The sequence below is a fragment of the Apus apus genome, chromosome 7 (genome assembly GCF_020740795.1).
Source record: "Apus apus isolate bApuApu2 chromosome 7, bApuApu2.pri.cur, whole genome shotgun sequence".
NCBI classification, from domain to species: domain Eukaryota; kingdom Metazoa; phylum Chordata; class Aves; order Apodiformes; family Apodidae; genus Apus; species Apus apus.
Window position 1 is genome coordinate 26,287,046 of NC_067288.1, and position 13,459 is coordinate 26,300,504.

Below are 13,459 nucleotides of genomic sequence, written 5' to 3' on the forward strand. Positions count from 1 at the left end.
TGCTGAAGCAGAGAAAATACCAGGATAGCTTGTGTCTTAGCAGACATCAGGAGAAGGAAAAGATTGCTCCAGCTAATCAGAGAAATAATAGGAAAGAGGAGGAAAGACCTATAAAGTAAAAAGCTGACATTTGGTTTGGAAAAGCAGAGTTTCAGTAACCTGGGGAGAAAGAATGGGAGATGCACCCTAGGAAGGTGGCTGCAGGAAGGAAGGCAAGTGGACAGTAGTGATCCTACAGAACACACCACTATTCGTTGTTTAAAAAGCAAAGCATAAATGAATGCACAGGATGAAATTAAGAACAGAAAGCAGGAAAATACAGCACAATGAGGGAGATCTGTTCAGCTACACAGAACTTTCTCCAGAAAATGCACTCCTTGGCCATAGGAATAAATCACTAGTAAATCTCCAGTACAGAGAAACCCCACACTGGCAGGACAAAGAGCACTTGGCAAACAACTCTTCAGTCTCTGTTTCTTCCTTTAACAGCGGTTAGGATAGGGCACATTTTACAACAACTTTGTCTATAAGACACACCAGGAAGAGCCAAGAGGTCTGTGGACTGATTCTCAGTGCCTCTGTTCCCCCCTTGCAAACAGTGATAACTTCATGCTACAAGGGTAATGTAAACTTTAAACAGAATCAGGACAGTCTGAAATAGAAGATGCTGTCAAAAGTACAGAATGCTCTTGTTAAAATGAGAGAGAATCTAGAGAGCAAAGACAAGGAGCATCACCCAGGAGCAGAAAGAAAATGAAAGGATGAAGGTCTAAAAATCATATGACAAGCTCTACAAGAGCATTGCTGTGTTTGCAGAATTGCCTAAGTAAGCTTTTTAAGGGAAACACACTTACAGTAAGTGATGTCTAACTCATGTGTGAATCACCCCTCCCCCCATTCCCTACCCTTTGTAGAAAAAAAAAGTAAAAATAAAGGTACATACGTCTACAGTGCTTTTTGCACAAACAGCTCAGTCAGAGCTGTGCTGGCTGGACATTCTCAACACAAATACTTTCCACTAATGTTGCGTGTGGTGACAACTCCTCCAGCATCTGGCTGGAAAGCCTGCTGGGCAGCTATTCTACTAGGAAAAGTGAAGGTAAAATCATCCTTTACTGCCTGGCCTGCTCTTCAGCCAATATTTTTAATTTTGTCAGGTTTTTTCCTTTTCTTGCCTTGACCTGCTTCCTGCCCAGGTATTGTCAGCATACCCACAGATCTTGGTAACCCTGATAAACACTCAACTATTACTGGAACAAGAAGAATACAAATATGTAATTGCATAGGCAATTACAATACTCAAAAACTTTCCACACCTAGGTGAAAAGAGATGAAACAGTGCCTGTGCCCTCTTCTACTGCCTGAACTACAAATTGCTCTTTAGGGAAAACAAAACAAAACAAAGGAACAAAAAACTAAACCAAAACTCACCGCAAACCTGAGAGGCTGGAAAGCTTTAACAAGTACTGATGATGCATATCTATCAGAGTTAAAAAACAAACAAACAAACAAAAAACAGGGGCAATTTCAGATCCCTAGAGGGGAGCAGATAAAAGTGAACAGGAAAAAGCCAGAAGAATTCCAAAATCCAGCAACTGAGAGCAAGATTTCTACAATGTGCAGTAAGAGGGCCAGCATGCATCAACACAAGCAGCATCATTGCATGAAAAGTCGCTTACATTACTGATGATCTCAAATTATTTCACATGCTTAAGCACTCCTTAAGCACAGTCCTGTGAGTTTGATCCTTCAGCAAAAGAAGGCTCTGGAAGTGCTGTCAAGGTAGGTGAAGTTATGGAGCAGGGTTTGCTTTTACGGAGCAGTGAGTCACTTTCCCTGGGGTGACTGGACAGCTATGTACAACCATGTTTTTAGATGACAATGCCTCTCTCTGTGCCTAACAGATGAACTGTTTGATGGGCCATTTGCTCAGCAGCTCCTGGAACTGTCTCAAGATCATGAAAATTCTGCCTAGTCACACTGCAACGCTGTTTCAGTCATAACTCAAAAGCTAGATTCTCTCTCGAAGTACTCCTGACGCCATTCTCCTTTTCACAAGTAAACAACAAAGAAGTCATTTCAGTTTCTGTAAACATGTTTTTCTTCATGAGCTAGCCTGTTTAGTGTGCATTACACAGCATGCTGGCATGGGCCAGGATGTCTTACAGAAATGCTTTCCACTAATACTGGAATCTTACGAGTCTGAGGGAATGCTGGGTTGCACAAGAGACGCATCAGGAATAAATTCTGCCTTTCCCCCCACAATTTCAGATAAGAAGAATTAGTTTTATGTTAATTGCACATTCCTTTTTTATAAAGCCCTTGGGTGTGAGTCAAAGTTTCAAAATAACTCCTTTCTTTTCCATATTTTTCAGAGGGAGAGAAGAAAATGGTAAGATTTAAATAAAGTAAAATGAGTACTTGCTAGGCTGAAGTAGAGAACACTTTTATTACACAATGAAGTGACCACATTATGTTCCCACTAACTGAAACTAGAATAACTACACTGCATACCAAAAGAGCAAATGAAAAGAGATTTTACACCTAGAATGTTATATAGGTAATAGACCCATAGATGACTAGTGTGGGAACTTGAAAATAAGCAAAGGAGGAAAATCTTTTGTTTTGCAAATGGGATGTTTCTTGCATCCATAAGCTGGAATGATGATTGATTCCACTGAAGTGTATTTTCTTTCCTCTCGGGTCTTCTTTGGGCCTGATTCTTACACCTGCTCCAATCAAACTTGTCAGAGGATAGCATCCCTTACATAGTTTTGATGAAAACTTGTTAACATAATTGTTTTGTTTATCTTTTCATGAGAACTCTAAAGTTTCTGCTGGGGATCTCTTGTCAGACTATTCTGGCAGAATGCGCCTTCTTCCTAATATTGAATACAGTACTTTCTTCAGACTTGTATGTCTGTTATCATCTGAAAACTGAAATACAGTCAGCACTGCAGCTACTCTGTGAATCTTCCAAATGATGCCACTTCCCAGGATAAATGTAGCACCTAAGTCCTTGTCTGTCATCCCTCCTCCTGTGCTGTCAATCAGTGGCTTTGTACAGTTTCTGACTAAGGCAGCAAGGCTCACCAAGATGCTGTCTGCAGTAGCATACTGATAAAGAGTACATTTCAGAAAACACAAGTATAGAATGTGTTGTGTACTATGGAAAATGGGTCACAGAAAGACTGAATATAAGGTTGATGGAAAGTCAGTGGGATTCTCGTACTATTCCATTAAATAAAATAATAAACCCACTTTTGAGTAATGTGGACTTCATGTATTCCTTTACTGAGCTTCTTCGTGTCCATAACAAATCAGTATCTGGCCTTTCATGCCAAAAAGTACCAGGCTGGCTCCATCATTTTTCAAAAGCTAATCAAAAGCTGTAGCTCAGCTCAGTACAGCCTACCCAAAACTTTACCGTTCAGTCCTGAATTCATTCTGTCTAATTTGGGAGCATCAGAACCTTGCACAAGAGTCAGCAGAGATACAGACACAACTCCAGATCTTAGGTGGCTGAATCAACCTTTGGGAAGTAACTCTGTCTATTCATTAACTCCAGAACAAGCCTATAGATTTGGCCTCTCAGCAGAGATGGTTTTAATTTGAAAGTCTAAATTTAGCTGGGATGCCAGTAGTAAGAGGTCTTAGTCCAGAGGGACATTATGGTACATTTGATTCTTCAGCTGGAATAGATCCCTTATTTTTATCTCCAGAATCACAGGTTTGGTTTGGTTTGTTAATTTATACATACAGGCAACAGTTTTCAAATGCACATTTTGCAACCAGACACCTACAAGCATCTAAACTTAAAGAGTTCTGCTTTCCAAGACAATGGCTTGTCTTATAAGTGCATGAATGAAGACAAATTATGTAACTTCACTGCAATTCGGTTTGAAACTGCTAGCACCATTCTTATTTCTCACTGCTAAAAGTTGGTTTAGACAAGTGGGAGAGCAGGCAGTCTGCTGTACATAACAGAAGAAGCCTCCTGTGCCTCAGCGGTAGCTACCAGCAGCATGTGCACAAATGCAGAGCGCTGGGACTGAGCTAAGCAAGTGAAAAAATCCCTCTAGTGGGGTGACACTGCAATAGTCAACTAAGCACAAGGCTGGGCTTGCTCAGGCTGCATGGCAGCGGGGGGTACAGAACAGCTGCTTCCCAGCCACACGTACTCCCACTCTGCGCATCCCAACCAAAGCTGTTGCTCTCAGCTTGTGTAACACACCTGCAGGATCCTGCTGCTTTTCACAGAACCAGTTCTGACCTCTTCTTATTTCAAGACTTCACACTGCCTGACAGAAAAGTTTCTCTTGGACACAACGACTGCTCTTAAATAAAATGTATTTGCCTTCTGTTTTGAAAACATTCTGAATTTAGAGTCTTGGAAACAAAGACCCCTCAAAGCTACGATGAGAAGGTACAGAAAGGCACCTTCTCTAACAAAGTTCTACCATAGGTAGCTGCCCTTCTTCTGCCTCTCATTGTCCTTATTACCCAAATTCTCATTGCACTTATCCAAACTCCTGTCAGCTTCAACAGGAGCAGGATCAAATCACTAGGTTACTGCTGTACATGTATCTTATAACCGGATGCAAGAGCTTAACAGCCCAAAGCATTTCACGTTGCTCTGAGATGTCACAGGTATTGTAACTCAGCTCAGCTCCTGGTATCACCTTTCCAGGAGCCACTGTCTTATCTATTATCTTTGTTCTTTAGTCTTAAATGAAGCTAACTCCAGTCAGGCTGCAGCATTTATTCCAAAAGCATCTGATTTCTTGCCAAGCACATTCTCTGAGCCACTAGAGTGCTTCTATGCCAGATGTGCAGTTCTGTACACAGTAATGGGTTTCAGGAATTATAAACCATTAAGAAGGAGCAAAACAGTCTCTCAGCTGCCCCTTGAAACAGTGAATGAAAATGTAGCAAAAGAAACATCCTCCCACTGGGCTCATGTCCATGCTGTGCTAGAACACCTCACCAAGATCAGCTTGGCACTGCATACAAGAAGCAGCTGTAAACTGCTGAAGGAGAAATCCTTGTTTAAAGTGCAATTAGAATGTGCTTTTCTTGCTTAAACAGATTGTGACGTGAAAATAAATATACACAGGAAAGCTCAGATTTACTGCTGTGTTGACTAGGCAGGTCTCCTATGACTTGGATCATTCAGTGACAGCCCCTGCCCTCTCCCTAAACTCCTCTCTGCTCTTAGCATCACCCTATAAATGTGTATCACCCTGTTTCAAAACATTATTTTCTCACTTTTTGTCCTTTAGCATGATGCAGCTCCCTCCTTGCAGTCCAATTCCTTTGCTTCCCAACCTGCACACCATTTGTATCTCCCCTCCAGAAGGCCACTGTATTTCCTTGAGGCAGATTAAGCTATCCAGGAGACAGTCTTATGCATGGGACACAAATAACCCTCAACAAAGGCCCCTAGGCATGTATGTACCCCTATTAATTAACCTATTTATTATGTATAGCAAGCTATGGCCTCATCACAGCACAAACACAAGTACATGAAATAAGCATGCTTGGATCTTCATTTGTATCTCCAGGCTCAGAGGGAGAGGGAGCCTTACAGGTCCACTACTATTGTTTGAGACAGAACAGCTTCCTAGTCTTAATATATCTATATCTATATCTATATCTATATCTATATCTATATCTATATCTATATCTATATCTATATCTATATCTATATCTATATCTATATCTATATCTATATCTAAAAAGCCCCAATTCTTGAGCCCAGAGATGCCAATACTGCCACTTTAGCTCAGACAGAACTGAGGTCTCCTTCCCTAATGCTGAGAGAGGATGTTCCCTCCAGCACAGCTGGATTACAACAGAGCCCAGAGCCCACATCTCCCCACACTGCAGCTTGCTCAGCCCCATCTCTGCACCAGCAGCCCAAACTGGTCTGCCTTACTAGTAGCTGCATCCTCTCTTAACCAGAGAAGAAATCCATAGTTTGGTGTCATCCTGCACAGCATACCCTACATGGGGAGTTTTGGTTGGGACACATTCATACTAAACAGTCCGATCTAAAAAAAGGGAAATAAGAAGGTGGTACTAAGATCAGACTCTCAGGTGACTATTCTGCCTGTTCAAACTCATCAGATGATGTTTTTGGAGAGAAGGTGATAAAGATCACCTCTTTTCTTTGGGCCAGTCTTACAAGGAACTCACTTCTTCCCTGAAGAAGTTCAGTCATATCTGAACAACAAAAAGCAGTGTGATAAAGAAAGGCTGAGGTGATTTATGTAAGGATGGAGTATGTCCTGCCATGAAGAGCTTACAAATAAGACAAGAGTAAGATAAACATCAGGCCTCTGGAAAGCTCTGCACAAGCTTGAAGGAAACTGCTAAGTAACACAATGCAGAGTTGACTCTGCTGAGAAATCAACAGTCACCAGTGTTTAGAGGTGAATGCTACGCCATTTTTTAATTCCTTTTTGTCAAGCTGAAACCATTTCAATTCCAACAGATACACAAAAAGACAGTATTTTTGGAGCTCATCTTCCTGCTAATGTCCACAAATTTCGATTGCCATCTCCACTCCACAGCTCCTCAACACCTTATGAAGAAATTAACCTCCTGTTCCAGATGTTTTTGTGTGATTTTAGAAGGCTCAGTTAATCCTACTTTCTTGCAGCACTTGACACCATATTCAGTAATACATAGCTTTGCTGTAGCTACCTTATTTCTCAATTATTTAAAATATTTCCTCTTTTCCCATGCAGTTTCAACCTGAAACAATCTGGTTCTTCACTCAGACTAAAAGAAAATACAAGGATCAAGGCAGATGAGATATGAACGGAATAAGCACACAAAAGCACGCTTAACTGAGTAAAGTACCTATTCATATTAGTACTTACTCATCCAAGGCTGAATTTTCCCATGTACTCCACAAGTGCTACAAACTGCACCCCTGCTTTTCTAACATATGTGGCTGGTGAACAGGCTCCACTTCCAGTCAGAAGAAAACTGACCCCCAAAACCATTCCTTTGTCAAGTACCTAAAATCAGTCCTACTGGTAAATACAAGAAATTTCAGATGGCATACCACTATGCTACAAACTTAACGGAAGAGCACTTGACGGTCGTGAACTAATCAAAATAGCAAAAAAACTCTGTTAAATTTATCAATGACCACCTATTTTCAAGAATGTAGTTAACACTCAAGCCAAACAGGACACTGTAGAAACAGAGGGAATGTCAGACACTGGTGGTAAAGACAAGCAAAAGCAGCGAATACACCTCAAATTAAGAGATCTCAGTGATCTGGAACTTTATCTGAGAACCACAGATAAATAGGAGGTGACCAAGCTACTTCATGAATGGTATAAAATTAACTATGGGATAACTTCTCACTGCCTAACGCTGCAGGAAGAGAATGTTCAACAAGACTTCTCATAACTTGCTGTTCAATTTCCTCTGACACATCCAGAACTCACTGCTGCCTGAGATGGGAACCCGAACTAGGTGGATCAATGGCCCAAAGCCCTTTGTTCCTGCTATTTTAAGTTGTCACACCTACAAGGAAAGGGCTTTTCTTTTTAATTTTCTGCGTTGTTATAGAATTGTTTTAAGAAAGCAATTGCAAAGCTAACAGGGGTAGAGAGCACAGGGCTTCTGTCACCTAGGGAACAGACAATATCCTCCCAGGAGCTGGAATATAATCATAGCTGTATTAACTGGCATCAGCTAACAGTTACCTTAAGCAATAAAACAGTCTCAAAGCTGGAAGAGTCCATTAGAGAGCAGTTACTCAGAATAACAGGGAAGGTAATAATTTTCCATATCATACCTTCAAACTTACAGACACATGGCACTGAAATCCAGTACAGCTCAGCTGTAAATCAACTGTGCATCACAGGACTATTAAATGCTTTCAAACTGTTCAAAAAGTGTTTTCCCACCGCTTGGTACAAATTGAATCAAGATGTATTCACAGCTGTATGAATATCAGAAGGAATAATAATTTATTTTTTCTCCATTTCAAAATCAATTCCTATTGGTGTATCTAATTAAATAGAATTTTTTTGGTCCATTTTCACAGAATATGGCTGTAATGCAGGAAAGAAAAACGGTTTTTGATGCCTCAAGCAGGCATCTTTAGTCATGAATGGAAGCTCATTGTGCAATTAAAATAAAACTCCAAAAAGATCTTTAAAATAACTTATAATGCTTTTTAGAAAGCTCCTAGTGATGAATTTACTGCTTGTTTACTAAGAAAATCCAGCTTAGATTTAAGATGAAAGCAGTAGAGAAGCCAGATGTTAGGACAAATATCTGAACCTAATGCAGTGCAAAAACAATTTAGTACTTATGTTTTTAATGACTGCCCGCATTTCCCATGCCATTTTGGCTCCCCTGAAGCAAGGTGGCCTTTTAAAATTACCTTGTTCTACCCTGAAGGTCATACTATAAAACTCATGTGTGTGTCTGCACCCAGCAAATTGAGTTCAATCCTGTAACAAGCATCCTTCAAGACATGAAATGACAACTTTCCTTCCCTAATTTGTCTTTAAATATTGTGCAATCCAACCAGTAAAATAATACTAAGCAGCACATGGATTATGGACCATGCCACTCACTGTCCTGTAAGGGGGAAAGCAGAGAAGGTGCCAAATGAAACATCATGAGGCAGTTTCTATAGAATCAAAATGGGTTATATTTTAATGGGGAGGTTAACTAACATATAATTAAGTTCCTGAAACTTATTGTCAGAGGATATTATAAATATTGTGAATGCACGTGTTCAAAAAAAGTTATTACAGCAACAACTGCAATAGTAAAATTGGTCAAGGTCTACAAAACCAAAATATATTAAAACTAATTAAAGAAGTCCCTAGGCTGCACGTGATTACAAGCTGGGAGAATATGCTCAGGAAGTTTGCCCCCTTCTTTTTGCTCTTCCTTCAGCATTTGCTCCCAGCTCCAGTAAGATACAAAATACGGCACTTTAATCCAATACAGGTGTTTATACATCAGAGAGGACCAAGCAAAATGATCAGTCTCGCGGAACTGAGATTATAAGGTTCTCTGAGATGTTATCTATAGAACTCTGCCTTAAATCAGAATAAACTGTATCCAATTCTTCCCCCAACAGATGTGTTTCTAAGGGATTGCTAAATATGGCAAAAAGCGATGACTTCACAAGCTCTCCTTCAAGAGGTCTAGATCCCACTTCGATCTACAAGGGCTGACCTAGTTGCATGTGTGGGACCAACACAACTATGTCAAAACGTGGTGCTAAGAGCCAAACTTTCTATTGTCTTCTCTCCCCAAGTAAATCCATGCCAATCGTCACACAGCAAGTAGCTGGGCATTGCCTCCTAGACCTAACAAGTAAAGCTGCAGTCAAATATTTTGCGTTGTTACATAAAAATCAGGAAAGTCCTGCTCTCCAAATTCTTCTAAAATTCTTCTTATTAAAAGTAATTGTGGGTGGCAGCCATGTTTACAGAAACATCCTTGTCTTCACCTTTCAAATCTAGGGGAAACACTGTAGCACAATAGCACATCAATAGTAAATCAAAGCTACAGGTTTCTGAAACCCTGCCTCATTTTGCACTGTACCATACAGAGAAGAGATACACAGTCATGGAAAGACTGTCACCCCAAGGAAGCAGTGAGTTTTAAACCACACGTACATGATCTCAAGCCCTCACCCTGGAGTAAAGCATTACAAATCAGTGTTGTGGAAGACCAACAAGAGGATTTGGGTTGCATCAACCTCGAGTCAATCTGGGATCTAAACCTCAACTCTCAGAAGCCTGAAAGCATCTGAACAATTTTAGGAAAGGCTCATCTTTGCCTGTAATAGAGCAAGAAAAAATTCTGAACCCAGACTCTGGAGTTTTTCTTAAAAATGTATTACTGAGACATATATCTAGAAGATAAAAAGAAGACCATTTCTATGGAAGTCCTGTTCTTTACAGTCTTGCTTTAAACAAAGGCCTAATCCGCTATGCTACCGAGATATACCATAAATACAGCTTTGAGGCCTCTTTATCATGGAATGATGTAATGCAAAAAGAAAATGCTGAGTTGAAATTTCCTGCTGGAAAATAAACCTGTCAAGTACAGCTGGGAAAGCTGTATTACTTGTTTGCAGTCAATAGGGTCTATTTTGAAATTCAACCATGTCACCATATTATCGATCACTGAAGGATCTCGGGTATTATGTAAGTCATGACAGACATACTGAAAACTAAAACTGAGCTTTCACCAGCTGCACCATAATCATCCCACAGTTGATGATTTACATCACAGTTAGTAAGGACATGGACAATTCTCTTTTGATAAAGAAATCATTTGCCACTAGCTCCTCACAGACTCCTAGACCTCTACTCTACTCCCCAAAATATTTCTTTAAAAGTGGCCAGGGTTATTTGTGTCAAAGACAGTGGCAGATCTGTCCCCCTATAAGGAATTTAATGCATACAGACCAAATTCTCTCATGCTGCATGTCTCAACTTCAGCAAGTTCAGTCAGCAGAGACCCCCCCTTTGCTTAAAGGATGCACTTTTTTTCCTTTGGTTCTCCGATATTTTGTATTTCTCCATTATAACTCTGAGGATTACTACTAGAAGGATTGTTGAATGTGTTGCATGTTTCCAAAACGATACTCACTGCTGCATCCATTACTCCATCCTCAGGAATACCACTGGCCATTCACATTAGTGGCAAGAAGGATTTTTCCCTCTTTGTCAAGTTCCATTTTTTCTGCTTGCGATCTCCCTCAACAAGACTTGCACACCAGACAGTAGAAACTGTAATCTCATCCTCTCGCACTGTGCATACATAAAAGGATTTAACACTGGTAACACTTCTCTCATTATCCTTGCATCTATTTGTAATAGCAGATAACTCAGAACAAAGTGATGCCTATGTAGTACCAAGCATGTCATTATTGTCCAACTGAAAATCTACACAACTCATGTCCTCCATTTCTTTCTAATATATTCCTTGAAATTACCTTGTATCTATGTCATCTTCCCCTCAGTGACCACATACTTAATTTTCTCACATAACTGTACAGATACAATTATCTCAAGATAACAGTTTTGGCCAATACACAGTTAGCAGGAACTAACCTTTTTTGCATGAAATACATAAAATAAATCTCTCATTACCCTTTTTCATTATTCATAATTTTATACTTCTACTTGTTTTTAATTTTACTTTTGAAACGACATCTCAATATTTTGTTGGTTTTTTTCCTGAATCTGCATTTTCAAAAAGTACCTAACATGCAGATTAGATTGTGCCTTTTGATACTAAGTCTTCTAGCTGTCACGTTTCTTTGATTATTTCTAACATCTGGGATCAGCATGTGCCATTTCAAGGCATGAAAAAGTTCTTACAATAGAGTAGTCAGTTCTGAGTAAGAACTCTGCAGCTTGCACTATTGATACTATGTGTTCCTCAAGAGAGTCAAAGTGTGCTGAAAGCACTCCAAAAGCACATTTCTTCCTGGCTTTTCTCTAATTCCAAGCTTCGAACACTTGAGCAGTCAGCCAACAAAGCCTTCTAGCATCAGCTCCTAAATTCTACCAAAAAGGCATATTAGGTGCCTAAGCATTCCTCTTACAGCTGGCCCTCAGAATCTGTCTGCTTTGAATGAGCAGTGCTGTAAGAGGTCCTGACGTTTCTTTTAAGGCATACACTTTGCCACAGATGTAGATACTTGTTTCTATGTGCAATAGCAGGGTAGGAGAGTGGGGAGAGACAGCTTGAGTAGGAAAGCTGATAAACTTTTTATTTATTAATTACAGTTAGCAAGATCAGCCTCCTGCTCATGGAGTTTGCTGTTTTCTTTAGTTCAGATGCATAAGTCTTCAACAATCTCAGCTGCTGCTTCTCCCACAGAGTCAAGGGGCTCCTGGAAAACCACTGTGAACGGACGGGCCTTTCCTGCATCAGTGTCTAGATTCCTCTTTTTTTTCCATCCAGAAGAATAACTCAACATGGCCTTTCCATTTGAGTCTGACTGAAGTTTACCTGTCTCTATTTCTCCAGTTTCTTCTATGCTATTGTCCTTCTTCTCTCAATAATGGCTTTTCACTGTTCATAAGGATACCCACTGCCCAAGGGGCCCAGTATAGGTCTGGCCAAATTCTTGTGCTCTGACCATTTTTTCCTCTTCTTCTTTCTCCAAGTGTCAAGAACTATCTTTACATAAAGAGCAGCCAGCCAGCCAACAGTGACACCACCATTTGTTTTAGTGGACTTTCTGCAGCTTGAAGTTAAAGGGTTCTTTGCTCCCTTCTTAAACGTAGGTTTTCTATGCCTGACGAAAATCCAAAGACCTATTAGCCCATCACGTTTTGGTTTTCATTTGTAAATTATAGAGATTGTTTTGCTCCTTCTACAAACACTGCAGTAGCTATACAAAACTTCCAGTCTTCCAGACAGGATTATCTAAGTGATAAGCAATTGTGCCATATCACTGTGTCAGTACTGACTTAACAAAGTACAAACTTTGACCATATTACTTGCAGGTGCCAAAATGAAAATCACTTAAAGCTTTCTAATCCCTGGGGGAAAAAAGGGGGAAAAGTGAGAGAAAAACCCACACCAAATTTTCAGGAATATTCAATTCAGCTTTTGCTGGCTAAAGCTGTATCTGACATTGTCTGCAGCAGAATCCAACTACAGCTCATCAAGAAAAATGTAATTCCTTTATTTAACTGTGCATTCAGCTCTCTAATTTGAGGTTTTTTGGTAGCTCTCTGATTCTCAAGTTGGTCACAGCACACATGGTTTCTACTTTTGTAGCTTGCACCCAAAACCTGAACTTTTGACTAGCTGCATAGATGAAGCTGTTATGCCATCTATGTTTTCCAGCTGGGAGGAAAAACAATCTTAAAATCCATCTGAGATCACTGTAAAGCAGCTGATACCGTTCAAAAGACCACAAAAATGTGGGTGAAATGCTAAATTTTCAATGCTCTCTAAAGAAAAAAGAAAACAGGAAGATCCTTATGAAAATACTGAGTGGGAGATATTATCTTGCCTGACAAAGGCTTGCACTGCGAGACCACTAAAGAAACTGAAAATATACCCTTTAGCAAAGAATAAAGTTTAAATCAATCTTAGCTGTCTTGTTTGCAAACGGAATCTGATCCTCATATTTCAAAGTAGCTGAAAATGACTCAAGACAAATTCACAAATCCAGTTACTCAACATGAGATAATGGAAATTATGGCTCTAAAACTCATGAGGGATGCTTCTGAGAAAATTTCTGGAAAGTGCTGTACAATTATGAATGATGAAACAATGGATTTCTCCAAAAGACAGCTAGTGGTTTTATGTCTGCAGTATGTGGATGACAGCATGAACATTCATACAGAGTTCAGCAGATTCAACAGTCCATTCTATACTTGTGGTGAAATTACATCAATAATTATAGAATCATAGAATCATAGAATGTCTTGGG

At 39.9% G+C, this 13,459-nt stretch overlaps 1 protein-coding gene across 3 annotated transcripts in view; it reads right to left on the reverse strand.

Annotated features, from left to right (window-relative positions):
* GLIS1 (GLIS family zinc finger 1) overlaps positions 1–13,459 on the reverse strand; it is a 194,458-nt gene that overhangs the window by 145,316 nt on the left and 35,683 nt on the right. The window lies entirely within an intron of this gene.